This window comes from Pagrus pagrus (assembly GCF_965226575.1).
Source record: "Pagrus pagrus genome assembly, chromosome: 5".
NCBI lineage: Eukaryota > Metazoa > Chordata > Actinopteri > Spariformes > Sparidae > Pagrus > Pagrus pagrus.
In genome coordinates, this window is record NC_140189.1 from 26,216,410 (window position 1) to 26,241,982 (window position 25,573).

Below are 25,573 nucleotides of genomic sequence, written 5' to 3' on the forward strand. Positions count from 1 at the left end.
CACTGGATTAAGCTGAGTGAGCTTAAGTGGGAGACAATCCTCCAGCCAATCACAGCGCAGCAGCAAGTGGTTGCTCCCTATAAACTATGAGTACACATACATTAGTGCTGTCCAGCCCACAAATTGCTGAGTCCATTTAGAGTCCTGGAAGACGAAGCTGCCCTCAGCGGAGACGACTGCCAGTCACGAAAAAATTCAGACCTCCACGTGGTCAGTGAGGATTTCTGAGTGAAGACAGCACTGATGGATGCCTGGGGCTGGATCCAGGCTAACTGTGTGCAGTCAACCATTCCGTCAGGCTCAAAGGGTAAAAGACCTATCAGGCACTGAAATACGGCTGCTGGAAATTCAAGTGTAATATTCACTTGTGGCTCGTCGAAACGTGCACTAAAGAAAGTGTTCTTTTAATAAATTCTAATCACATTCAGAAAATATGTTTGAAGACGCCGTGGAGTGTAGATGAGAATAAAAAGCAAAACAACAACTACCTGTTTGTATTTAGGTCAACAGGCACGATATTAAACTCAGCAGTACCGACATTACACTCCTCGAGTTCGCACGCAATTTTCAATGTGTGTTTACGTCTGTGACTGTACCTGCTGGTAACGCCGCCCTGGCTTCAGATTTTCCAGTGGTGGAAAGAAAAGCAGAGCAGATATACAAAGAGATCAGCGGAACGATTTGCACGCACGTCGCCGCTGACAGGAAGGCAGGGCTTAGCAAAGAGGAGGTCCACAAACAGTTATCAAGACATGAAAAAGGTCCGGCTGCTTTTGTAGATGTATTCAATGCAGACCGGCAGGTAAGTATAGTAAACACGGAGGTTGACGCAACAGACAGGCTCTCAGGCGATTTGTGGTGGCTCTTGTTGACAGTCGTGGAGCACACCTGCACGTCAGGCCGCACCTTGTCTGGCACTGTTTACCCACAGCAGGGTGACGCCCTCATGCCGCTGAAGGTGCATTTGGCTGTGTGTGGTAATCTAATACATACTTGTTTTTCATCTTTTGGTATGACCTCAGCGTCAGCCAACAATCCTGCCTACTTGTTAACTCTTAAAACTATCAATGACGCTACGATGTTTTGAGGCTGACTTCAATAAATGTTGGTTTATTGGAAATATGTATATAGGCTGCTGCAGACTTACTGAAATAAGTCCTCAACGCATCCTTTTAACTGGGTTTTAAAAGGCACAATATGTAAGAATTGGCCACCTGTTGATTTATACTCAAACAAGACTCACTGTAAGTGTAGCTGCCATTAGCTCAGCTAGCCGTGCAGCTAGCGGTCCGGATGGTGAGCTTGGAGCATCGATAAGTATGTAAGTGTTGGTGCTTACGAATGAGCGTGGGAGCTGTGGACCGAGAGGGGCCGGGGCTAGCTGGTTAGCATGCTAACTTCAGTAAACGTCAAAACTGTTGTTCCTTCACATTCTGTGGGAAATTTTAGCTATTTTTTTGTTTTCAACTGAAATTCTTACATATTACGTTTTTTCAACGCAACTTATACAGTGTGAAAATGTCAAATACACTTTTCTAAAAAGCCATAGCAGTTTAAAGGATAAGTTCTCCCAAAACAAGAAAATTCAGTCATCATCCACTTAACCCGTGCCCTAGTCCACAAAACATCTCTGGAGCTTCACAGCAAAACAGAGTTGCTGCATTCCCCTGAACAACTGAAGCATATGAGGACTACAACTGAAAAAAAAACAAGTTTTCATGCTGAAATCTTCAATGTAGCTACAGAGCTAAAAACGTTAGCTCGCACCTCGTCTAAAGTGGGTGCACCAGCTCGACTGTGCCTTGAGGATGTATATATTGTTTTTTCAAATCGAGTTTGGATCTCAGGGCTTCCGGAGACTTGGATTACACCGGACGAGCTGTATAGAGCCATTGTATGTTTTTATTTTGGTTGTTTTGGTCTGTATTTGGTCCCCATCTACTTCAATTGTTCAGGAGAATGCTGCACCGCTGTTTTGCTGTGAAGCTCCAGAAATGTTTCTTGGACTATGACACTTCACTCGTCTGTCCATCGCCACGGGTGTGACCTGATCATGACTGAATTTAAATTTTTGGATGAACTTATCCTTTAAAGCAGGATCAGTTCTGAGTAACATTTGCGTTTATACCATACTACTCTGACTACTTCTTTCTATCTGTCTGTCACTATGAGGCGTGTGGCCCTCATGCCGGGAACAATGCACTGGGAAGAAACAGTATTAACAAGCAGTGTTGGGTCAGACAGGTGCAGTCTGAAAGGAAAGCTCTGCAGAAGCCCTTAACCTCTGCGCACACACATCAAAGCAGCAGGACACACACAGGCGGACACAGACAGCGGCCACACCGCCTCAAGAACAGAGTTAGAGTGATTCCTCTGACAGATTTTCGAGGTGCGTGTCTCCAGCGTGTGCGATGCCCTGCAGAAACACGAAGGGTGACACGTAAATCTCCATTACGCAACAGACAAACGCTCAGACGGCTATAGGAGTAAAAACACACAGGCATTACATTGCACACACACGCACAGAATCAAGTAATTAATCCAGGAAATTAAAGTGTGATATCGCCATTATTATAAACCACTTTCTCTCAAGTTTAGATCTATGAATATTCTAATTGCTGCCTTTGGGGCCTTTTTCTTTTCGATCGAGCGTGGTATTACCTCCCTGTTTTTACTTATTGGTAGTAATGAACAACGCAGGACTTTTTTCATAATCTGAGGCCTGCTTGCTTTATTACCCGGGCTTGCATCATTTTCCAGGAGGAGAAAATGAAGAGCGATTGCGGCCTTTCGTTCGTTCGTCATCCGGGGGCTGGAAAACTGCTGTCGTCTACTCCTAACTGCCCCTGTTGAGGTGGGATGGAGTGATCGTGACCTCAGTGTCTGACCCTTTAATGGGCGGTTGAGGGAACGTAGTTGTTATCAGCCCCTTTAATTCTTAAGATTTATTTGATGAGGTCACTGTGAATCAGTGTGAGGTGCCTGCCTGCTGCTGCTGCTGCTGCTGCTGACGTGCACATTAAATGAGTTATTAGGTTTTAGTTACAGCTGGAGCGACGTGCCCTGCTCATGTTCAGCTGAACGCACTGAAGCCTCTGTATCTGCTGGCTCTGGCTTTTTGTATTGTATGAGTAGGAGGAGCCGCTTTCCTGTGATTGTCTGGCTGCTCTCTCTCTCTCTCTCTCTCTCTCTCTCTCTCTCTCGCTCTCTCAGTGTGCCTCTTTCCCTCTCTCATTTTTCCAAACTTGAATATTCCGCCTGCCTGGGAGCTGTCGCCAGCGGAGCGCTGCGCCGGGCTGCTTATTTTTTCTTTTTTTCTGCTTTGCGCCGCGCTGCTGCTGCTGCGCCGTGCCGTGCCGTGCCGTGTGGAGCAGACTTGGGGAAGGAGAAGGTCTCATCTCTGCGTTTTTTTCTTCTAACTTCATTCCGGGCTACTTTCAAGATGACAGAAGAAAAGAGCGTTCGGCATGTAAAGCTGGTAGGTGTCTGAAACCTCCTCCCCCCCCCCCTCCGCGCACAGAGGTGTCTGGCTCGGTGTTGCCCGCGCTGCCTCCCGCTGTGTGCGGTTCAGCGCGCAGACACGCCGGAGGGCGAGAGAGGCGCCCGGGAATAGAAAAACGAGACCCGGTGGTTATATTTTCCACCATCCGTTGGGGATCCTCACGATGTGTTCTCTCATGCATGGACCAGAATACAACCTCTGAAGCGCAGGCTGCTGGTATACTGCTGGAAAAAACTTAAAGACACTTGGTGCCTTACGTGCTGACATGTATGGATAGACCCAGTCTGATGATATGCCATGTGTGGACAGATGTGCGTTGTTGGTTTTAGTTGACTGCTGTGATTTCCAGTGGGATTCAGAGCAGAAAGCAGCCCCGGACCCTACTTTGGGCACCCCCGCTGCGCAGAGCCTCGCAGACTCTTGTTGTTAGAATGATTCAGCAGCAGCAGCAGAGATTCATGTGTTGCTGCCGTCTGAAGCATGTGGAACAGTTTAAACAAGCACGTGTGTCCCTCTGCTTATTCCAGGGGTCTTTGTAGGCTCATATGGGGAGCTGCCGGCTTTCTGTTTCTGTGCCATGACGCACACACACTTTGGTTGTTAACATATGATCTCGTTTTTGTTTAGAGTGTTAAACACAAGGGTCCTTATGGCATCTTCATGCTGTGTGGCTTGTGCTTCCATCAGAGGAGCTGAACTGTGGAACTGTAGAAGATGCTCCTTTTAATAATCCTTCTCCTGACTTCCTGTGATTTTTTTCTGCATTATCTTCTGACATCAGTGAAACCTTAATTCATGTTCCATCTCATGACTGCTGCAGAGAATGACAGTCCCACTCAGTGGCAGTTTGACAGATCTGTGTATGATGGATGAAGCCATAGCGTTCCCCTCTCTTATTTCCACCGATGAGCACTGACGCCAGAATCAAAAACACAATCTGCCTCCGGGTAACTGCGAAGTGAGCCGGTGCCCGAGAAATTAATACCCCGTCAGACTGTGATGAAATGCGCAAAGTTGTCAGCGGAGTGTTGGAAGTGTCACTGCACATAATTCAGCTCATGCGGCGCTGAATGCCAAACACTGAACTCGGCTGTGTGCTGGTGATCCTGCTGAGCTCAGCTGACAGTACGAGGGAGCGTGTTTGTTGTTGGGGCTGCTTTGAATGCCTCTGTATGCTGAAGTGTTGTGGAAGGTCACCGCCGTTGTTATGAGACGAACGTCTCGCGGGCAGGTCGCTGCTCGAACCCGTGCCGAAATGAGCGGCTCTCTGCTGAATCTTAAATACTGTTTCCAGATTGACACACTGCCTCTTTCTCTCTCTCTGTGCCATCTGTCTGAGCGGTGAGGTGAACTAAGAGCACAAATCCAAACAGCCTTATGTCCTATAAGTGCACTGTAGTTGTAGTTTACCCACTTCTGCTGTTTTCTTGCCATAAAGCCTCAGAGCTGCCCTGTCTCATACCATTACACAACATGCCTCATCAGGCCGATTACACATCGGCACACTCATGTACCCTTCCATCTCAGATAGGCAAGAACACGGTCAATGCTCCGGGCTGCCACTTATACCTTCAAAAGCCATACATCCTCTTCCCTGGCTGTCTGTCTTTAGGGTTTGTTTTCCTACCTCTCTCATCCTCCCTCTTGTTCTTCTCTCTCCTGGTTTATCCATGCATCAATCACCCGTCTGTCATTCTGCTTCCATTCAACTCCCACGGGTGCTGTTGCCTGCCACTGCTCCAAGGCGCAGTGCAAAGCTCACCGTTCACCTGCTGTTAGCCTATTTTGTTTGGTGTTTTGTCCGTAAGAGGTCCATCGATTTGCAGAGGACAGCAAGGGGATTATGGGGGAATGTGTTAGCTTTAAAGAAACTTGCATGCTGTCGGGCTAAGTCGAATGGATCGAGGAGGATTCTTTTAACATAGTTTATTGATAGGTTTTAATTCGGTCTGCAACTAACAATCGCTTTCACTGTCGATTCATTTGTTAAGCTATAAAACAGGGCTGCTTTTCATTTAGGTGCACCTGATAACTCATTTTGACTTAATTTCCTAGTTTATAGATTGTTAAAATAAAATATTTGACACATTTTTTTAATCTGACCTGCTGGAGAACAACCAATGAAGATGTCAAGTCACACTTGACAGACTTTTGGCGGCACGTGAGAGCAGAATACTCTGAGCCCCGTGAAATGTCAAAAATTGTGAAAAATGCTCATCACAGTTTCAAAGTGACATCTTCAAATCGCTTGTGTTGTTCAGCAGGCAGTCCAAAAGCCAAAGACTCTTCATTTATTGTCGTAAGTGACAAAGAAAAGCAGAAAACCCTCATATTTAAGAAGCTGGAACCAGCATATGTTTGATATTTTCGCTCGAAAAATGACTGAAATGATTAAATGATTATAAAAGTAGTTGGCAAATAACTAATCAATCAACTGACTAAGTTTGCAGCTCTAGTTTTAAAGCCGAACTGATATATCGGTTGGCCTGTAGTATCGGCTGATAGAGGCATCTCACAGATACATCAGTATCGGCATAAATGTTGCCCAACATGTGCCCAATATAAATCGTCATTGGAATATTTTACTTAATTTGGCATTGGCCCCAAAATGCGAGTGTCAGTTGGGTCAAAGGGTGTTCGGATGGCAAAAGGTTAAAAGAGTAGTGAAACAGAAGAGGATTATAATACTGATGATAATTATAACTTGACTTTTTGTGCTGTGGAAGCAACAATCTGGCCATAAGAGGGGTTACCACAGTTCACTAAACAGAGGAAAACAGCAGCAGACATGTAATTGGTCTCATTTCGTCCCCCCGCTGCTCATTGTCTGAGAAAATATCTCTGATTGCCCTCCGCCCATTTCCACATGAAATGACTTGAAGTGACATTTAGCTGATTTATCAAGGTGCCTGCGAGTACTTATCAGATCATAAATTATATTGTGTTCCTCACCTTTACTCAAGTCCTCAGAAGTCCTTGAAGACTTTTAATTCAAGCCTAGTGTTCAGCCGCTCAGAAATAAGCCCAGTTAAGAAGAGCTGTACTCTGAGGGGAATTTTTTTTTTTTCTCATCTTCATTTCAGAGGTGACACAAGTCATACATCTAATTCCAAGTGGCATTAAAAAGGTCTTGAAAGTCTTCCCGTTTTCCTTGATGAAACTTTGAAACGGACAATCTGAAGTGCTGCCATATTCTTATTAGTGCATCGCATCGTCTGACCTTCGTGACAGAGGGAACGTCCAGAGAGCAGATAGAAGAACTCGGGTGTGTGCTCGCTGAGGTGGTCGTGCAGCTGACACGCATGCCGAGAGAAGCCATGAATCTGCGCCCCCGATGTTTTAAAATCCCTGCCCTCTGCTCCGCGACTTACCATTCGTCACGGCGTGCCAGCTCCCTGCTACAAATCTGGACCACAGCAATTCCGCAAATTCTACTTAACAGTTCAGCTAAATCATCTCGGCAAGCAGACACGGTCCCTTTAATGATCTGTGGGCTCCTGAGTTTTCACCCTCGGCCATATTGTCTGTGCACATACGGGTAGTAAATGAGCTGAGGAGGCCCTTCTGTATTGGCAAATGTTGGGCCTAAATCATCGGAAGAGTGCTCTGAATGTGCTGTTAGGTCTCAGTGTTTGTGTTTTTCTGGTGGGATGAAAGAGCGTTATTAGTCTCTTTTGTAATAGCAAGAGGACATGCTTTTATGGTGGGTGCAAAATTGATGTGTTTGGGAGCATTGAAGCAAACATAATCACAGTATCGAATACTTCATGTGCTGTCGTGAGTTGGATACTGCAGCTGACAGAAAGCTCTTTCTTAAAGGGTGAAGGTTTAAAAAATGTGCAGCAAAACCACGGGAATCTGTAACACGCTTCGTATCAGCCATCGGAGTTGGCACGGCGAAGAAGAAAAGCGCGGCTAGTTATGTTAAATGGGAAGTGTCAAAACAGGTGGAACAGCTGTTACATTCCTGGGCTCTAACCAGCCGCGCACACACACACACACACACACACACACATCCTGTTGAAATCAGATACAGTGGAAAGTAGTGACCACGTCTGTCGGGGTAAAATTGATCACCACGAGCGGTTTCCACTCGCCTCTTCCACTCTTCTGCTCCATTAAACTTCCTTCCTGCGACAGACTGAGGTGCGTCACAAAAGAATAAGCGGCAACTCAGATAAATCTTGTTCGCAGTGGAACTTTACAGTCACCGTAATGATTAGTGCGATGGAGGTAAAATTATGCATGAAATGTGTCTGTAAGAAGAGCGATTAGTTATGGAATGTGCAAAAAGTGAATGCAGCCACCAGATTGCCAAGTCTTGCTGGGGAGCTTTCTCTTGATAGAGGAAAGCGGTTTCCATGTGATATAGGACTGATCAAGGGAACGAGCGCTGGTGTCGAGGCAGATGTGGCAATGGATGGATGTATGGTGTGACAGACTCTCTCCTGTTTTTTGTCTCCAGACTCCTTTGATCTCTTGTGCAACGAAGGTCCCTGCCAAGAGAGGCATAGTCTGCCTCTCAGAGACATTTTGCGCTGTATGTAGATCAGCAAAGAGCAGTCACGCACGGCACGACGCTCGACACTTGACTTTCTCCTCATGGCCACAAACAATGTTGTTGTGATCTTATGCGCGGGCGTAAGTCCCAGGTGGGGCGAGGGGGACACGACCCTCATATCCTGGGGAAAATATAATTGGTCCCGTCCTCCAATAAATCTTACCACGCAATGCGACCGAGCGACCATCAGCGATCTTCATTTCCTCTGTGCCTAATTACAGGTGGCTCTTGTGTTAGTTAGCGGTTAGCTAGCTAGCACAATGACATCCGATATTTTCTGCTGTTTGAATTTGAGTCAATGAGAGAATCTGGCATTGCAGTATAGTGTTTCTTGGCTGGGTGACAGAGTTTTCGTTAGCAGAGTCACTATCAAGGATAAGGACCTAGATGCAAGACACACAAAGGCAGGCAGGTAACAGAACAAAAGACAAGCTTTAATTAAGTAAGCTGTAATCCATGAAGTCTAAAAAAGCAAGAAACACAAAGGCAGGCGACAAAAAAACACAAGAAGCAGGCAGGGGCAAATCAGAGAGCTAAAGAAGTACAAAAATACAAAAACTAGATAAAGTACAAACCAAAGATGCACTGGGAACACGAGGACACAGGAGACTGACATGGGGAAACGGAACAGACGAACCAGTAAAGAGTGAGGGGACAACACAGGCTTGAATACAAACCAAACTAATGAGGTGATGAGGTGGAGAGACACTGGGAACAGGGCGGGGCTAACAGGGCTGATGTGAGACAGGTGTGGGTGGGGATCAGGCAGGGGAGGAACACAGGTGAGCAGGAAGTAGAAAGTGAGGTAGAAACAAGACACAAGGAGATATAACTACAAAATAAAACAGGAAATAACTGACCAAATACCAAAACCATGATGGTTACGGCACCACTTTTGGTCCCACCCCCCTCAGGAATTACTCTTGATATGATTTTATACAGTCGTCCCCTCCAAAACTGATATCGGACTTTCGCCCCTGATTTTATGGGTGTGCTGGTGGAATGTTGAATATCTACCTGACTGCTGTTTGAACTCAAGTTCAGACTGATACTGAGCAGTTGCACCCAGCTGGTCATCTGGCACGCAATGCGCTCAGAGCACAACAGAGCACACAGTAATCAGGAAAAGTGAATACATGCTCTCTCCTCCCAAACCGAAAAATGGTTGTACGTTTTTTTTTTTTTGATTTCTCAGACTTTAATAGTTGAACTCAAAGGTATTGGCTTGTACACAAGCTATCAGCCTTTCAAAGCCATCCTTGAAGGTTCACTTCGCTCGCTGTGGGCTGGAAAGGATCAATAAATGCTTGCTTTGGCTGGAGGTATCATCGACCTATATTACTTTGCATTCAATTTTGGCCTGGTATTTAACCAGTGAGAGCTGTAAACCACACGTGGTGCTCATTCCCATCATCATCTTAATCCACCTCCCATAGTTTGCTGAGTGGTCTGTCTTACAGCTGTTCCCTTCAATCAATCCTTAGTGGACGTTTTCCAGACTGAAAGCAAAGCTGAGCTTGCAAGAAAGCAGCCAGGCTTTCTGCTCTTCACAAAAACTGAGCCTATTTTGTGAAGGGAACTTTGGGACTTGTTGTAGTACTACACTTGACCACCGGGAGGATAAAGGCATCAGGTTGCTTACTAATGCGAAACATATTTTAGAGCCGGATTCTATATGCTGTGCCAGGAATGAATCACATGATATGAACCGTTGCTTATACGGTTGTAACTTTACATGCACTGAGGCAGGGCGCAGCTCATATGACAAACTGGAAGTGGCAGAGAACATGTCATGGTCCAGTCTCTAAAGGTGAACCAGTGAACGCCAGTAAACTGCAGGCAGAGGCCCAGGCTATAGTTCGGGGGCTGTCCAGATTCAACAACACTTTCTCTTAGGAAAGAGAAATTTGGCAACAAATAATCTGAAACACATGAAGACTCAAATATACCGGAAGATTGAAGGAGGACAAGTATCGCTATAACTTATTTCACTCCCTTCTGTGCTACATATTTGTCCTTCTGCTGGCAGCTTCTTTCTTTCTTTTTCTTATCTTCCTGTCGATCTCTTTTATCTAACGTTGACATTAAAGACAGTGTTGATACACACAGGTGCTGTACACATTGATATCAGACTACACAGATCCAGAGTACTAAATAAATGATCTTGTGGAGTAGGTCTGCGACAGACTACAAGCTTTACTGTCACACAGATCTGTCACAATAGCAGGGGAATTGTTTAGACATTTTCACTTCATTAAGGGTGTGCCGGCTGCGGTCCCCTTGGGTAAAGGCTGAATGTCCAGAGAGTTTGGAGAACATTGCATGCCATCGGTTTGCACTGGGATCCCAGGAGGCTAAAAATCGAATTGTCTGCCACTGCTCCTGCTGCAGCTTAAGTCTATCGGCTTGAAAGTGGTGCCATTTGAAAGTTAATTAGCCAGGAAGCTCTTTAGATTGCACCTTATTGGACAGATACATCAGACGATCTCTTATTTTAAAAATGCATTCACACCTAGAAGATGTTCCTCCGCTATTGCAGTTCATTTTGAGAGGTGAGGAGCATTTAGTTTAAATTCAGACGGCTTGAAATTTGACTCTGAGTTAGGTAGCAGTACATTTTAGAAAGGAGTGTAGACCCTCGGTTCAGTAAGGAGACATCATTTTGAAATGGATATTAATATTTACAGTGAATTAGACTAACAGATAATTGCTTTATACAGTCGTTTTGGGCAGATAGATGTTGGTTGGTGATGTGGGGATGTGTGAGAGAGGTGGGATTTGAAACCATGGGAATGCAGAGATGACTGATCTTAAATGTGTGCATGCTGTTTGACAGAGTGAGTAAGATTAACATGTATCAGGAGAATATTAGAGTGCAAACATGAAGAAAAATCTATGATGAGCTGCGTTATAAAAAGAAAATATAAATGCAGATATTTATTTCGACTTCCTGCCTGCCGATACTTTCAACCATGCAAAACTATGTCTTAAGTCTGCAGCTAATGATTATTTTAATTAATCTGTTGATTATTTTCTCAAGTAGCGGATTAGTTGTTTGGTGTATAAAATGTCAGGAAACAGTGAATATTGTCCCAAAGCTCAAGATGACCTCCTCAAACGCCTCGTTTTGTCCACAACCTAACTGTGATCTTGATATTCAGTTTACTGTCACAGAGGAGTGAAGAAACGTGAAAATACTCACAGTGAAGGAGCTTGAATTGGAGTATCTTTTTTTTTTTTTCTTAAAAAAATTACAGGCCACCCCATGATTTTAAGTGGCCCCCTCTGCCCCCCCCTACACAGAATTTCTGGTGGCGCCCCTGGCTCTATTATGTCCATTACCAATCAACTTTATTGTCCTTTTGTTCTCAAAATATTGCTCACGTTGAGTCCAAAGCTGAGCTGAAACAACTAAGTACAAAAATCTAGGTGAGGCAATTTAGGAATGCGATTTCCCCCCCAAAAAAATCTGTAGGTGTGATCGCAGGCTCAGCTCGTCCTGTTTCTGTTACTTGTGCGAAAAAACCTCAAAATACTCACTTCCAAATCCCAAATAATCCACCCAGACAGGAAGAGAGAGGGGGCTCTTCCACCCCGGCCCAAAAGCAGCAGCTGAGCTGAGGAGGCGGCCAACCTCCCAACACGCTAGTTAGCAGCCAGCTGCTTGTGTATACTCCTGCAGCTGCGCACGTGTTTCCCATGATCTCACCTGCTGGCACCGCGGAGCTTGGGATTGGGCCCGGTTCTGCCATCTTGCTGCCCACCCCGGCAGCCTCCCTGTTGGTTAGAATGAACCACACCTCCTCTCTCTGGGATGCAGGAGCTGTGGAGGTGGTGGAGGTAGGGAGCAGGGTACGATGTTGTCACCCGGCTGTGTTATAAACTTTCGACTTAATGGTTTATCTGAGGATGTTACGGACGATTAATGCATAACAAAAAGCAGCAAAGAAGAATAAAATCTCCAGCTTGCTTCACACGCCGCTGCATCAGAAGATTGTTTTCATAAAGATTTCTAACCATAGTGGAAACCCTGTTACTGACTCTCACTCTCTTTATTTCAGGGCCATTTAACAGAGCAGCTCGCAGTAATGAGCACCTCTGCACTAATGCCAGCGCAGGGCTATGCTGCAGTTGCGGTAAAAATAGTGGGATTGGGCACGGGAAAACGGTGGCAAAGAGAGTGAAACAACTATAAAGAGACAGATCGAGAGGGTAGGTGTAAACAGGAGGAGGCGTGAAAGAAGATTTTGGAGCTTCGAGGATGTTTGGAGGATTCTGCGGAGGGTTAATAGCCACACAGAGCAGAGAGCAAAGATAAGAAGCCATGGGGGTAGAGCAGAGAATCATTCCTCGACTTACTCATGCACTCGCACACAGACACGTACATGCTTTCATCATACACACTCATCCGCCCAGCAGGCATTTTTAAGGAACACCTTCTCTCTAAAAGTAGCTCTTTTCCTCTCCTGCTTAGTTACAGCGCTCTCTTAAAATCTCTGATATCCTCCCCTTAAAGACCTTCTGCTAAACATAGAGCATCTGTCAGTGCCTTGCAGGAACACTATTAGCTCCTTAGAATATGAAATCGCTCCACTGCAGCTGACCATTTTATCCAACCTGTCATTATGACTTCTTGTGAGCTTGCCTCCAGCGAGAAAAGCCCTCAGACCGGGACCCTTTTTTTTCAGTCTCAAGGCCATCGGTTCAGTTCAATATTGATATAGCAGTAGGCATTGTTAACCTTCACAATTATTCTCTTTAGTTTTGCCGTGCCCTGGGGGACGGCTATTTTTAAAAAGCCGGCAATGTTGGGCAGCTATTGTTCGGCTAACAACCAATTGATTTGAGTCGGCTTCAGTTGCAGGGCCACAGCGAGGTGGGGGGGCAGTCACAAACACATCGTTCAGGATGGCTCAGAGAGTGTGTACTGGAAGAGCTAACTCCATCATAGCCTTTTTTTTCTATAGGCTATCACATTAGAAATTTAGATGCGTACATTTACATATTTCTGTGATTCTACGCCGCCTGTGTTCCTCCGCGTCAGTGAAGTTTCGAGGGGCTCCTCTGCACCGCAAATGACTGTGTTCCCAGTGATTATGTGTTCCTCGCAACATCGGTCGCTTCTGCAGCTGCAGTCAGTGAGCTCAGATCTGCCTTTTGGACAGCTGTGTCGTGATGCGGTTGCCTCGGTACTGGGAAGGAGATTACTAGGGACCTTGTTAAAAATGAAATACCTAATGTAACTATTGTAATTAATCAAAGTAATGAGATTTATTACATTTTGTTAAGTTTTGATTACTTTTCTAAGAGAACTGGGCAATAAGCTTAATGAAACACTACACAGCCAACTAGATGCACCAACAAATAAGGAATAAATTAAGTCTTGCAGACACATAAATAACTTGGTGGGACGGGAGGCAATTTATATTATGAGACTGATTGCAGTTTCATGAACCTACTTGTAGATGTTTTTCTTCAGGTTTCTCCAGTGCCAAACAATCTTTTTCCAATGTTAAAGTCATTTTCTGATTTCACGAGGAAATAATTGCCTTGATGCGGTCCGCTGGTGCCCGTCGTTGGTCCTTTTTGTGCCCGAGAACACCAAATGGCAAGCCAAAATCTCAAGGCACACTCCGTACACCTACTGTATATTGCTCAAGAAATATTTATGTACAAACAGACTTGTAAAATTGCGTGAAAGCAGAAACACACGTATTCAAACGAGACAGGTCACAGGATTTGAAATGAGGTGAACTGCTCCACATAAGAGCGATCCATTTTTAATTCAATTCAAACCTTTATTTTAACCTCGAAAAGTCGTTTGCGATGATGTCGAGATACCCAAAAATATGCAACTTTCCAGAATAACTCAAACGTGAAAACAGTTGCACACTGAGGTGAAGTGTTTTCAGATCAGCGCCTTGAATTTTATGAACATTTCATGACACCCCCCCTCCTCCTTTGTTATCTTCCTTCTCACTGACTGTCAATCGGGGCCTTTGAAGTGTCACACTGTAATAATTCCCACCACCCGACAAGTGCGTGAGCAGAGAAGTGCTGGAGTTCCCTTGAAAGTTTTTAAAGAATTAGAATTTGCCTCATATCCTCATATCCTCATATCCTCATATCCGGAAATGAGTGCACACAAAGTATTAATAAAGTAAATTAAAAACTCATCATTACTTGTATGTTGGTATATTGCAATAATAATGGATGGTTGTGACAAAATCCCACCGCACACCTGGACTTGCCTCAAGGCACGCCATTTGGGAACCACTGGCCGAGAGAAATAAACATTGATTGATTGACTGACAGACGAGAGGCGGTGTATTTTCAAACAGGATAACCAATCACGCACGACGCTAAAAACTTGAGCATATACTGCCCAGTGTGTGAAGCCTGTGTCGATGTAGAGACAGGTTCTTGTAGGCCAAGATGCAAAGCAACAGTATGAATGTAACTGCTTTCTCCACAACATTGCCCAGGGTGCACCGTCTAGCTAAAAACATGTCTGATATCAATATTTTCAAAAGAATCGAGAGAGAAAAAGTTAAATCCATCAAACGGCTGTCTGCGCTCATCCATCGTGCCTTTCCACCTCCGACGATAACAAGATATTCCATCCCGAGAAGGAACAAATGATTGTTTATCAGCGATAAACAAAACTAATCGAACAAATAGAGCTCAAAGCCGCTGACATTTCGGTGCGTGCAGCCTGCTGAGCCAATCGAACAGCAGCCGAAGGAAAACAATGGCTCACACGCTCCCCCCTCGAAGGAAATGCCAAACATTACAGCGCTGTATAAATAGAAGGCTCTGACTTTGTAGAGCGAGAGCATGAGATAGAGGACAGGAACCCCCTCCCTGGGGTCACAGCGATGGCAAGGTCTCCCACCTCTCCACTTTATTGCTCTTTTTGTTTTTCTCTCGCTGGGCGTGTGATCTATTTTTGAGTGGTTTTCTCTTGACCTCCCTGTGTGTTTTTCATTTTCTTCTGGTTTACTTGTGTATTTTTCATCACTCTCTGACACCTTCCCTGACACCCGGTCATAATGAATAACTAAAAAGCCTAGTAGCGCACCACAAACACCTCCTGCTTTATTAATGGCACATCTACTACAGTTGAAGTGGCAAATGGCCCTCCTGGATGTATTATGTTGGCGGCGGGTGTTCGGACTTTGACCCAAGGTGAATGCTGTACTTTGTAGCTGGAAAGCTCGTGTGTAATGGCTTCTGGTCAAGCAGACTATCGTCACGGCTGACAGCTCAGTGCAGTTTAGGTTAATATAATGGTTAGGAGAAATTTCCCCATTGCATCTGGATAAATGCAGCCCTTGTGCATCCAGACGCACGTGGTCCCACAACGTGCGGCATGAGGTGCGGCCTTGTGCACCGGCAGTGGAACGGAAAATCTCATCCAGGGTTTAAAGTATTGAATCACCGATTTCATTTTGTCATTTCACACTGTTTTAAGGGAAGGGAGGGAGGGAGACGGAGTCGTCCCCAAAAAAACGAGGTTAGTTGCTGCGACTGTGTGTAATGAGGTTACGGATGATTCAGCCGAGACAACTCCAACAAGTCTTTCATCTGTACTATCTTTTGTATCAGGCATATAAATGTATTTCCCTCGGCTGGCAGGCTGTGCAGACACTTTGGAAGATTGAGCCCCAGCTGCTGGTGTATTTAGGAAACAGCATGCACATGAGGAAGCACGCACACATTTACACGAGGACACACACAATCGCCACCAAGACGTTCTCTCTGCGACTCTTTGTCTTCCTTTATCTCGATCTGATCACCACACAAGCAGAATTTGCGGCTGCGAGAGCGTAGGTTTTGTCTTCCTCAAACTTTTGTAACCGTCGTTTTCGAGTGGGCAGCTCCATTGTCGCTCAGTCGCACAAGCGGCCTATTTTTTCTCAGAAATGTTTCTTAACAAGGACAGCTGTCACATGAGCTGTCATGCTTCTGAGACATTACTATTGACCTGAGTATCCGCCTCCTCTAGAATCAATACCGGCAGCTTGGACGACATTATTTGCTAATACAATTTGGCGGGCTATCGATGAAGTAGCACCGCACAGATCAGTTAGCCCGCTCATTTGGAGCACGGACACGATGGATTTAAAGTTGTCAGCTGTTTCTCACAATGGGTTAGGCTTTTCAGGAATATATCGTCAATCTTCATACAGAGGGCTATTGTTTTCTTGACAGTCTTGCCAGGCTAATATAGGTGTACACGGGCCAGGAATGCAATTTTCCACTGAAAAGAGCCTCTTTTCGGAAGCTGAAAGTGTCGTTTATGCGGTGCGTAGATTGCTTTCTCACACGATGTGGAGTAAATTTGCATATATATGGAAAATACCAGTAAAAGGTAAGCCATTAACTTGGCACTGTGCTTCTGTACACATACACACACACACACAGTCACAGTCACATGGAAATATAGTATAATTGAAGCTGAATTGGTGTCAACTGTCAATACAAGCAAGTTTGTTTTCTGCAAGCCAAGACAGTAGATTTCTCAAGTTCTGCAGCGTGTGCTTTTTCACCCTGTTTTATCTCATTTCAGTTTCATCAATGCACGTATGAGAACCTTTTGTCTCCAAAACATCAGTCATCTGTAGAGCTTTGTCAAAGAAAATACAACAGAATCAAAGTCGGAGCTCGTCGATGAGCGCAAACTCGATGGGCTTCAGCGGCAAAATTGAGTCTTGAGCTACAAAGTAAAGGAGAGAGAAGAGCCTGAAGTGAGATTGAACTGAAAGAAAATAATTTATATTTGTCTCTAAGAGCAAACATGAATCTGGATTTATCTGTACTTGCCCTGGTCAGTTTTAAACTTGTAGGATTATTCAAGTCTTATGAGCAAGCTCTAGAAAATCAAATATTTGAAGGGAGGAATAACATGGTAATGTCCAGTTATTCACCGCCTGATTTCCAGGGTCAACAGTTCAAATCCCTATCACCAACCACTGGGCTGGAAGCCAGCTTACCAGTGACATTTTTGCCATTGTTGACAGCGAGCAGCGGCTCTGTCCTCCCTCGTTCTTCATCCTTTCTTCCCTCCAGCAAGCTCAGCCGCGTCTAAATATCTAATAAGCTGTTCTGCCTACTTCTGATCCCGGGTTTGTTCTCACCTGGGCAAATGCACATGAATAATGGAAGCGGCACGAAGTGAGGCAGGGGCACGGTTGCTTCTCAGTGTTGTGTTGAGGCATGATAAGGCTCTCCGCCGCAGCAAAAGAGCCTCAGAGAGCTGATGAGACGACGTCTGACAGCATTAACTTTATTACCCACAGGCTGCCAAGCCACAACAGGCAGAAGTATTAAGTGGAGGCTAAAAGAGAGGAGGTGTGTTCCACTCACTGTCACAACCCTGTGAAAATCTCATTTCAGTCTGCTTTCATGTATAAGTGTATTAAACCAATTAGCACGTCTGGCTGGGCCTTGTGCTTGACAAGAATTGATTGTTTATTTTATTTTCAGTGTCTTGCATCAGTAAATGTCCTTCACACAATAGAGCCCTCATCAGCACTGCTGACAGCCTGCTGCACAAACAGTATAGGAAACAAACATGGCTGTGAAAATGAGTGTGGGTGTATGCAAACACACACCCGACTGCACGACAGTGACAAGCCTGGAGAGTCATATGAGTCTGTAATACTGCGAGACACCCGCATGTAAACATATAGACAAAACAAGCAATGCGCTTGTATGAAAAGCACACATATACTCAGGAGAGCACAAAGCACACTGCACGTACTGACACTTGCTCCATTTTTAATGCACTTCATATGTGTCAGAGAGATGTAAGCAAACATGTTTTCCCAAATGCACAAGCACAGCTCATTCTCTCCACCGAGGAGTTTGTCCAGTTTGTTTGTTTGTTTGTCAGCAGGATTATGGAAGAAATTATACCGGCCATTTTATGGAAATTGGTAAAAGAATGAAGCATGAAGAACCCATTACATTTTGAAGCTCTGAATCACATGTTGGTTACGTGAATTATTTTTTAATTTCAGCACTTCAAGATAGTTAATTTGGCCCTGTGGGAATGACAAACAGATGTGTATCTCTACAGTACACCAACCAACTAATTGGTTGGTTAGTCGGTTGGTTGGTTGGTTGGTTGGTTGGTTGGTTGGTTGGTTGGTTGTTTGTTTGTTTGTTTGTTTGTTTGGTTGGTTGGTTGGTTGGTTGGTTGGTTGGTTGGTTGGTTGGTTGGTTGGGTGGTTTGTCAGCAGGCTTGCACAAAACCTACCGAACGGAGCATGCATCTCGGCCCTGAATAGACCTTATTAACTTTTGGTAAGGAGTTTATCAGTTTCTCTGCATGGATCTTGATGAAACATATCTGGCATAATCAGGTGGCTGGTATCTATTGGGCCTTACCGAGTGTCATTCTAGTTTTATAAAGAACGGGGTCATGGAAATATACATTTGCAGCTCCAAAACACAAGATTCAGTACCAAGACATGCAGAACATCCTCTGTTTCATATAGTTGGGCGATGTGAACACAGTTTAGAGTCATGTAAAAACTTACCTCGGATGACATCCAGTACGTCAATAACTGGACCAACACACCAGTACCCTACTGTGCCAGTCTCATCATACAGAATTTCATGCTCTGTTATGTGTTACATAATACTGGGTGTTTCTGTGAGGCACAACGAGGCGAACGGAGATAGTTTGTCCCCAGAGACCTGGCCTATGTTTTTCCCATCAAGAGCTACTGTAACACTGGTAACCAGGGACTGGGACAGTGAGTCACAGCTCTGCCTGCTGCCTTTGTCATACTCCACTGATGCTGTGGAAGAGGGCAGGCTGACCTTGAAGACTGTCAGATGCTTGCTAGGTAATTGGAAAAGTGACTTTTGTTGAAATAAAAAAAGTGAAATATTTCCATTAAAAGAGTATTGCAGGCAGCCTGAGACTGAATTATTTGAAACTCATACATAACATAATCAGCATTTGCAGATGTACTGATGCAACATATCATTCTAGATTTATATAAAAATTGGTTATGTAATTGGAGCCGTCTCCAGTGTAAGCAGTGAGAGGGTTAAGCATAAGCCAGCCAGCTCAACTGCACTGGATGTGAAATGGAAACACCAGCTTGGCTGCATTGGTGTTTACATTCTATGAATAGGAATCACATGTTCGGTGAAAACCAGCCCCGCTCTGAGGGCTGCTGGGGAGAAAGAGAGAGTGGAGGGAGGCAGGAAGAAGAGTGAGAGCAGAGGAAGAAGAGAGGAAGAGATGAAGGAAAAACAGTGGGAATGACGGGGGTGGCCAAAGGAACCCTGGCCAGTTGCTAATATGCTGAAGAATTCCCTTTTTATCCCGTGAAGCAGCTGGGACACATGGCTCCTGTCAAAGACTTGCCCGGAACAGCAAGTTAAATGTGCAGCTTGATCCCACTTATATAATCACATGTACAGTTTGGTGTGTTCTGGTCATTTGGAGGGCTCTCATTTTGGGGGCAGCCGCATTTCCGTTTTCCAAAACCATAGCAGTAAATAACTATATAACTCAGCGTCTGGCAAATCTCAGCATTGCCTGGTCCTGACTTGTGTCTTATGCTTGTGGGTATTTTTAACCCAATTGCTGAAATAAATTCCCCACCCCCCCAAGAAAATGCCAGCATTTCAATCAACTAATGCGACCGAATTCCTCTGAATGTGCTCAAACAATGTCCCGTTTATTTCTGGTATTAATGCTCAGCTGAGGTGATTAGGCTAAATGGCATTTTTAGGGCCAGGGCTTTAGAGCTATGTTTGCCAACACAGCCACTAATGAAAGAGTTCATACAGCAGTGCCGTGTTAGGGTGTTTTTATTAGTCTCTTTAATGTGTGCACCATTGATTCGTACCCGTGCCTCGCCAGAATGTGTGTAAGGTCTGTTGGCCGGCTTTTCTCTGTGAAAAAAAACATGTTGACTCAAGGTTTGGTATTCGATTCACCTCGTGAGGTGCCAAATGAAAGCACCTTGTTTTGGAAAAGACGGAGCGCGAGCTATAGAGAGAAGCCGCCATTTTGTAGTGCCGTGTTTGAACATTTTTCTTGCTCCATAAAAATTTCAAGCTTCATTTTTCTGTTTTCTCCCAGGCAGCCTTTTAATTAGTAATGTGTTAGTGTTTCACATGAGCGAGCTAGCAGAGAAAGCCCTTAATTTGTTATTAGAGGCTTTAACCTTTTGCCTGTTTAGAGATATTTGTGGAATGCTCACTGCAAAAAAACAGGTCCACAGCAGATTGAGGTCACAGACGACAGGCTGGGCTTGTCAGTTGAATAGCTTCTACCTTTGTTCGGCCCCAAACCACAGCGGAGGGTCAACACGGTGGCTAGTGTGAATGCAGCTGGCCTCCAGCAGACCCAAAGCAAACAACTGTTGTACTTGTTTGTACTGGTGTTAAACATTGAAGCACAAAATGTTTTATGTTTCTGTCTGGTATGTCATTTGAAACACCAATGGCGTAGTCACTGGATGTAGACTGTTGATATAAGTCCATCTGTCTATATAGCGATACAAACTTGTCGCTAGCGGTACGAACTCGGACAATCTAGCAACTCTTAGAATCTGGCTATGCAAGTCAACCAAGTTAAGCTAGCACCGCTCATTTTCAGCTGTCTTTGTAACGCGTTAGCAAATGGGTTGTTAGCGTGTTGTTGTAAGTAATAGTTCAACAGTTTGGGAAATGCTCTTTTTTTGCTTTCTTGCGAAAAGTCAGATGAGAGGATTGATACCAGTCTTACGTATGCACGGTAAAAGAGAAGTACACCCAGAGGTTAGGTAGCCTAGCTTAGTTTGAAGACTGGAAACAAGGGAAAACAGCTAGCTTTGCTCGGTCCGAAGAGGGCAGAAATCCACCAACCGGCACCTTAAAAGTCCACTAATTAGGCCTATAACGCGTTAGGTCTATATCTAGTTTGTTTAATTCATACAGTGCCGAACTCTCAGCAAGAAAGCTTTGTCCAGAGCAATACAGGTGATGGGCAAACGGGCTGTTTGAGTTCTGACGAGTACTTTAATCTTCAGGAATGTTTTGCACTCATTTGAATTCTTCTATCACCTGCAGGATATTGGAAGCTTCTTATTTATTTGCTTGCTTTATTTGGATAGGGACAATGCAAGTTAATGAACATCGATATTAAATACCGTTGTAAACATGCCGGATTATAGCAAGGCTGCTAATTTGCATCCGTAGTCCCTAGTAAATAAATAGAAGAGATACAAAACAGAAGAGACTACAAATAAATAGATAAAATAAATAAAAACGGTTTGTTTAAACTGTTACATAAGTGATGTCTCATTTATGTTTAACCCACTCCCTTCTAAGCACTTTGCTCCCAGAAACCAATTCCAGTAGTGACAAGTGGGAGCATTTCCCCCATTATAAGATCATGTGTGTTTTTCCACCGGCTTTATGCCCCACAGGTATAAACATGGCAATGTCTCAGGGTGTGTTTTCCAAAGCCCTTGCAAAAGGCAGTTCCCAACCCCCTGCTGCTGTTGTTTACTGTTGTCTTGCTCTCTGCTGCCTTTTAAAAGCTCAACTATGTGATTTTCTGCTCTTCCTCTTCCACTGTGATAAGCCTGTGATTGACAGTGTCCAGTGAGATGGATTGATTCCAGGTACACTTAGGGGAGATGGAGTGGTTGGAAAGCGGGTGGAGGGATCGGGTGGTGGTCAGGGGGGGATGAGCGATGGCAGATACACTGTCGACCTGACAACGACAACTGGTGATTCACTGTAGGTCCTGGCAGCGTTGAGATTGAGTCACTTCCCACTGATGAAGGCCACTGATACTGGGGGAGTGACCAAGGGACAAGTCAGTGTGTGTATGTCAGTGTGTGTTTTTTTAGGCTAGGAATCCGCATGTGGATACATGCACGCGCCTTGTTAACATCCGTATGATCTACCTTGCACTAGCCTTTCCTGCTAGTGATCTTCTATTCTGCTTTTCACACCGGGAACATGTCTGTTTGATAGATGTCGGACATCTGGCTCTGGTTGCACCTCAGCATGTCCTCGCTTCGTATCTTTGAAGTGAAATGCTTTCAGTATAGAAAGAAGGATTTAGTGCTTTCACATTATGTGTTCTGTATTTTCAGCTTCTCAGGGTTGAAAAGAAAAAAGTGTTTCTGTGTTTTGTTTTATCTGGAGCAGATCAGATAAGATACCAGTTAGGGAAAATACTGTAGAGATAGTGTGTATTATACAGTTTATCATTGACATTATTCAGTATATAAAAATGCTGCGTAGAAAACTGGATATAGTCCAAGATTTTAAACACTTTGACTCAGCTGAGAATTAATTTAAAGGATAAAATGGGCTCAATGTCTCTTTTTAGTGCACATATAGGATGAACATTAGTAACCAGGAAGACAAGAATTACAGCTTTTGTGCTCCTGACAATGCTCCTTTGAAAACATATAAATATAACTGCCGCGGTGGGAGTGCACTTGTATCTTTAGTTCAGAGGTCTAGGCGTGGTGATTCGTTTCGACTGCTGCGCCTTCATCCCAGCATCATCAAGTGTCCATTAAGCTCCCGTTTTTGGCTCCGCAGCTGTGCCACTACAACTCAGGGGGGAGCAATTTGGTTTTTTACAAGTGGATTGTTTATACGAGGATAATCATCTTTGTTCCACAAATGCGTTTCCTCTAGACTGATGCATGCGTCAACGCAGCATATTCATACACATGCAACCCTGCGCCCAGGGGACTGTGACTGTGCTTTTAAATAAACAGCCTCCTTTATTGTTTGAGTGTTTGCAGCATTATGAAATGACAGAAACCGTGACATCAGTGTTTTCTATTTTTGGGGGAATTCCCCAAGGTCATGTCTCATAAACTGCTGGTGGAATTCAGCACCACTGCCACATTTATTGGATCTAATTGAAGCATAAAACTGCCTCTACACACATACACTGGGTTGCATTTGGCTCATTTATTTTTATCCATACACAGCACTTTACCCAAAGGCTGTAAATATTTAAAATTCATGAAATGTTTTTTGACAGCAATTTGTCTTCTTCTCCATTTTGAACTGTTGACCTCCACAGTAGCTTGATTGATATTTAACTGTTTCCTATTCAACCCCACTGACACATAGTCCTGCCTTGTTCCATATGTGCAAATTTCTTAAACATGTATTTCACTTGGATGGTCCACCCAGGTATATCGACGACCCTTTGAAGCATTTTATACTTTTTTTTACTATAACCCCCACAATCATCCGTCTTTCTCCAGAATTGCCTACTAAGACCAGGCATCGGATGCATGGTTGTATGCCATCCTGCTGCATAAGGCTCATGCGAGTCCTCTGTGGGTCCCTATTGGCAAAGCAAAAATCGGAAAAGGGATTTACTGAAAGAATGGCGCCTCAGTAAGTTATCAAAGCTATTCACAGTAGCAACAAAACTGAAAAGGCTTTCTGCTTATAGATGTGTCCTAGCACCCTGTTAAAAGTGCGTCTGAGTGTGTGCACCAAAGAACATTATTTATCTGGCTCTTTTTATTCAGATAGGACTAATAATGAATCATCAATGATGTCCCTGTTTTCGTTTCTGTATTTTCATGTGTGAGTGAGACCTAAACATGCTGCTACAGTGTGTGTGTGAGTGTGTGTTTTTCTTCAAGCACCAGCTCAAGCTGTTCTCCGTCCAGATGGGACACTTCACCTTAACAAGAATGAAAGATGAACAGAGACAACGAGACAGAAAGAGTTTGTGCTTGTAAATGCGCAGCTCTTGCTGTGTGTATGTATTTTTATGTGAGCGTGTGTGTGTGTGTGTGTCAGCCTGTCTGCAGAACAAACGCCTTAACCATGAAAGCTAGCGATCCGGTCCCTAAGTGGCTCCCGTCATAGCCGCCGCTGTTTCCCCAGAGTGACATAGCTAAAGCTTAATGGGCCTGGTGATGGTGTGTTAAAGCTTGGTGTTAATTATAACGGCATGCTCCATTAAACACAGTCACATTAACATCAGCATAAGCAGCACTGTGAGGCTCTGTCCTCAGAAATAAAGTCAGACTGCTGATTCAATCAACATTTGAACTGGGCAGTTGCACAAATGCAGGATATGGATCGCGGCCTGGTCTGTATTGGTATGACGGGCTTAATAATTGAGGGATTTGATTCTGTTTCGGTCTGTGTATATGTAGCGTTGATTGTGTTCTTGTTCGGATACCGCTGTCTAGACAGATGTACAATCTCACAGCATATTTGTCGTGATGACATATGGTTTATTTATGTGAGGGAGGCGAGGACTGAGGGATTTGTGTGACTTCCTGTGTGTTATTTGCCGAACGCTGATGAACAGAGAGGCAGAAAATCATTTTTCTGGAGTGCAGTAACAAAGTATTGATTGAGTTATTTTTTCTTTCTCGGCGTTCATTTGCTGCGCCGTGATGAAAAAGACATTGTTGTTCTCCGTCGCATCAGTTTCTCCTGATTCCAGAGCAAAGTTCAACAGCACTCGCACAATGACCCCATGATCTTGAATCAATGTGTATCCTGAGGAGCTTAATGAATGTGTGCCTTGTTTCCTGTTGTTGACATGTTTTACCGCCGAAACAGCCGTCGTATGGAGCTGAACTGTGTCTCAGCCTCAAGCTGCACAGTGACAGAGAACTTCATCGTCATCATCATCATTTATTTGTTTAATTTTACAGATTGTTTTACAGAGCAGTACAATTTGTGGTGGGATATGTAAGAATTTTGGTTAAAAAAGTTCAAAACTTTGCTAAAAATATAAAAAGAAAATGTGAAGTTTTGACGGTAAAATGTCTTTGTATTGTGTGACAAGGCATATTTAGCATGCTAACCAGCTAGGTCCTGGTGAAAAGCTCCTCTGCTAGCAGCGTAAACACACACACTTCCTCGTCGCTACGAGCTCCAGGTCTGGACTGCTAGTGTCATATTCGTACCTTGAGTCCACAAACTGGCCTTGCTCGTCATCAAAAGGTCTTGAAGGTTGCTCTCACCTCCCCTCATCACCTCCCCCCCCCCCTCCACATCCTGTTTCCATTCGTCCGCCCCTGGTTATCGGCTATCTGATACAGTGGAGATAAATTAGACCTATTGTTGGTGTGATGAAGCAGAACCTAATGCTCGCTCGCTCTGCGGTGGCTCGCCTCAGAGCTCTCTCTCTCTGTTTATCCCTTACACAGTCAGGCTGTGTGATAACAACCACATAAAACATCTGATAAATAGCAACCAAGGTGAATATTGGAGGAGGACATTATACCTCTATCGACCCTCATGCACACACACACACACACAGTTATTTGCACACCCGCACAATGCCCGTTGCCTTTTATCAGCGTAATATCTGCATGATTGGCTGCGAGCGGTTATTTATTTCTTTTCCAGATAATGAATTTTGTAACAAAGCTGCCGCATGCATATAACTACTTTCTTCAGTTGAGTGCCTTTCCCAAGCATTTAGCTGCTGCTCAAATCATGTTTGCTTTGAACACAGCTCAGTGTCTGGGCTCAGT

General features: G+C 44.3%; 1 protein-coding gene across 5 annotated transcripts in view; it reads left to right on the forward strand.

Moving 5' to 3' along the window:
* Positions 1-25,573, forward strand: part of mid2 (midline 2) — a 166,197-nt gene that overhangs the window by 56,380 nt on the left and 84,244 nt on the right. For 2 of the 5 annotated variants that reach the window (XM_084352883.1, XM_084352884.1), the window contains exon 1: positions 16,418-16,437. The exons of 2 other annotated variants lie outside the window; for them this stretch is intronic. The gene's annotated coding sequence lies outside the window, so the exon portion shown is untranslated. Of the gene's footprint in view, positions 1-3,369; positions 3,479-16,417; positions 16,438-25,573 lie in introns of those variants that run through there. One more of the 5 variants, XM_084352885.1, reaches the window with a different exon arrangement.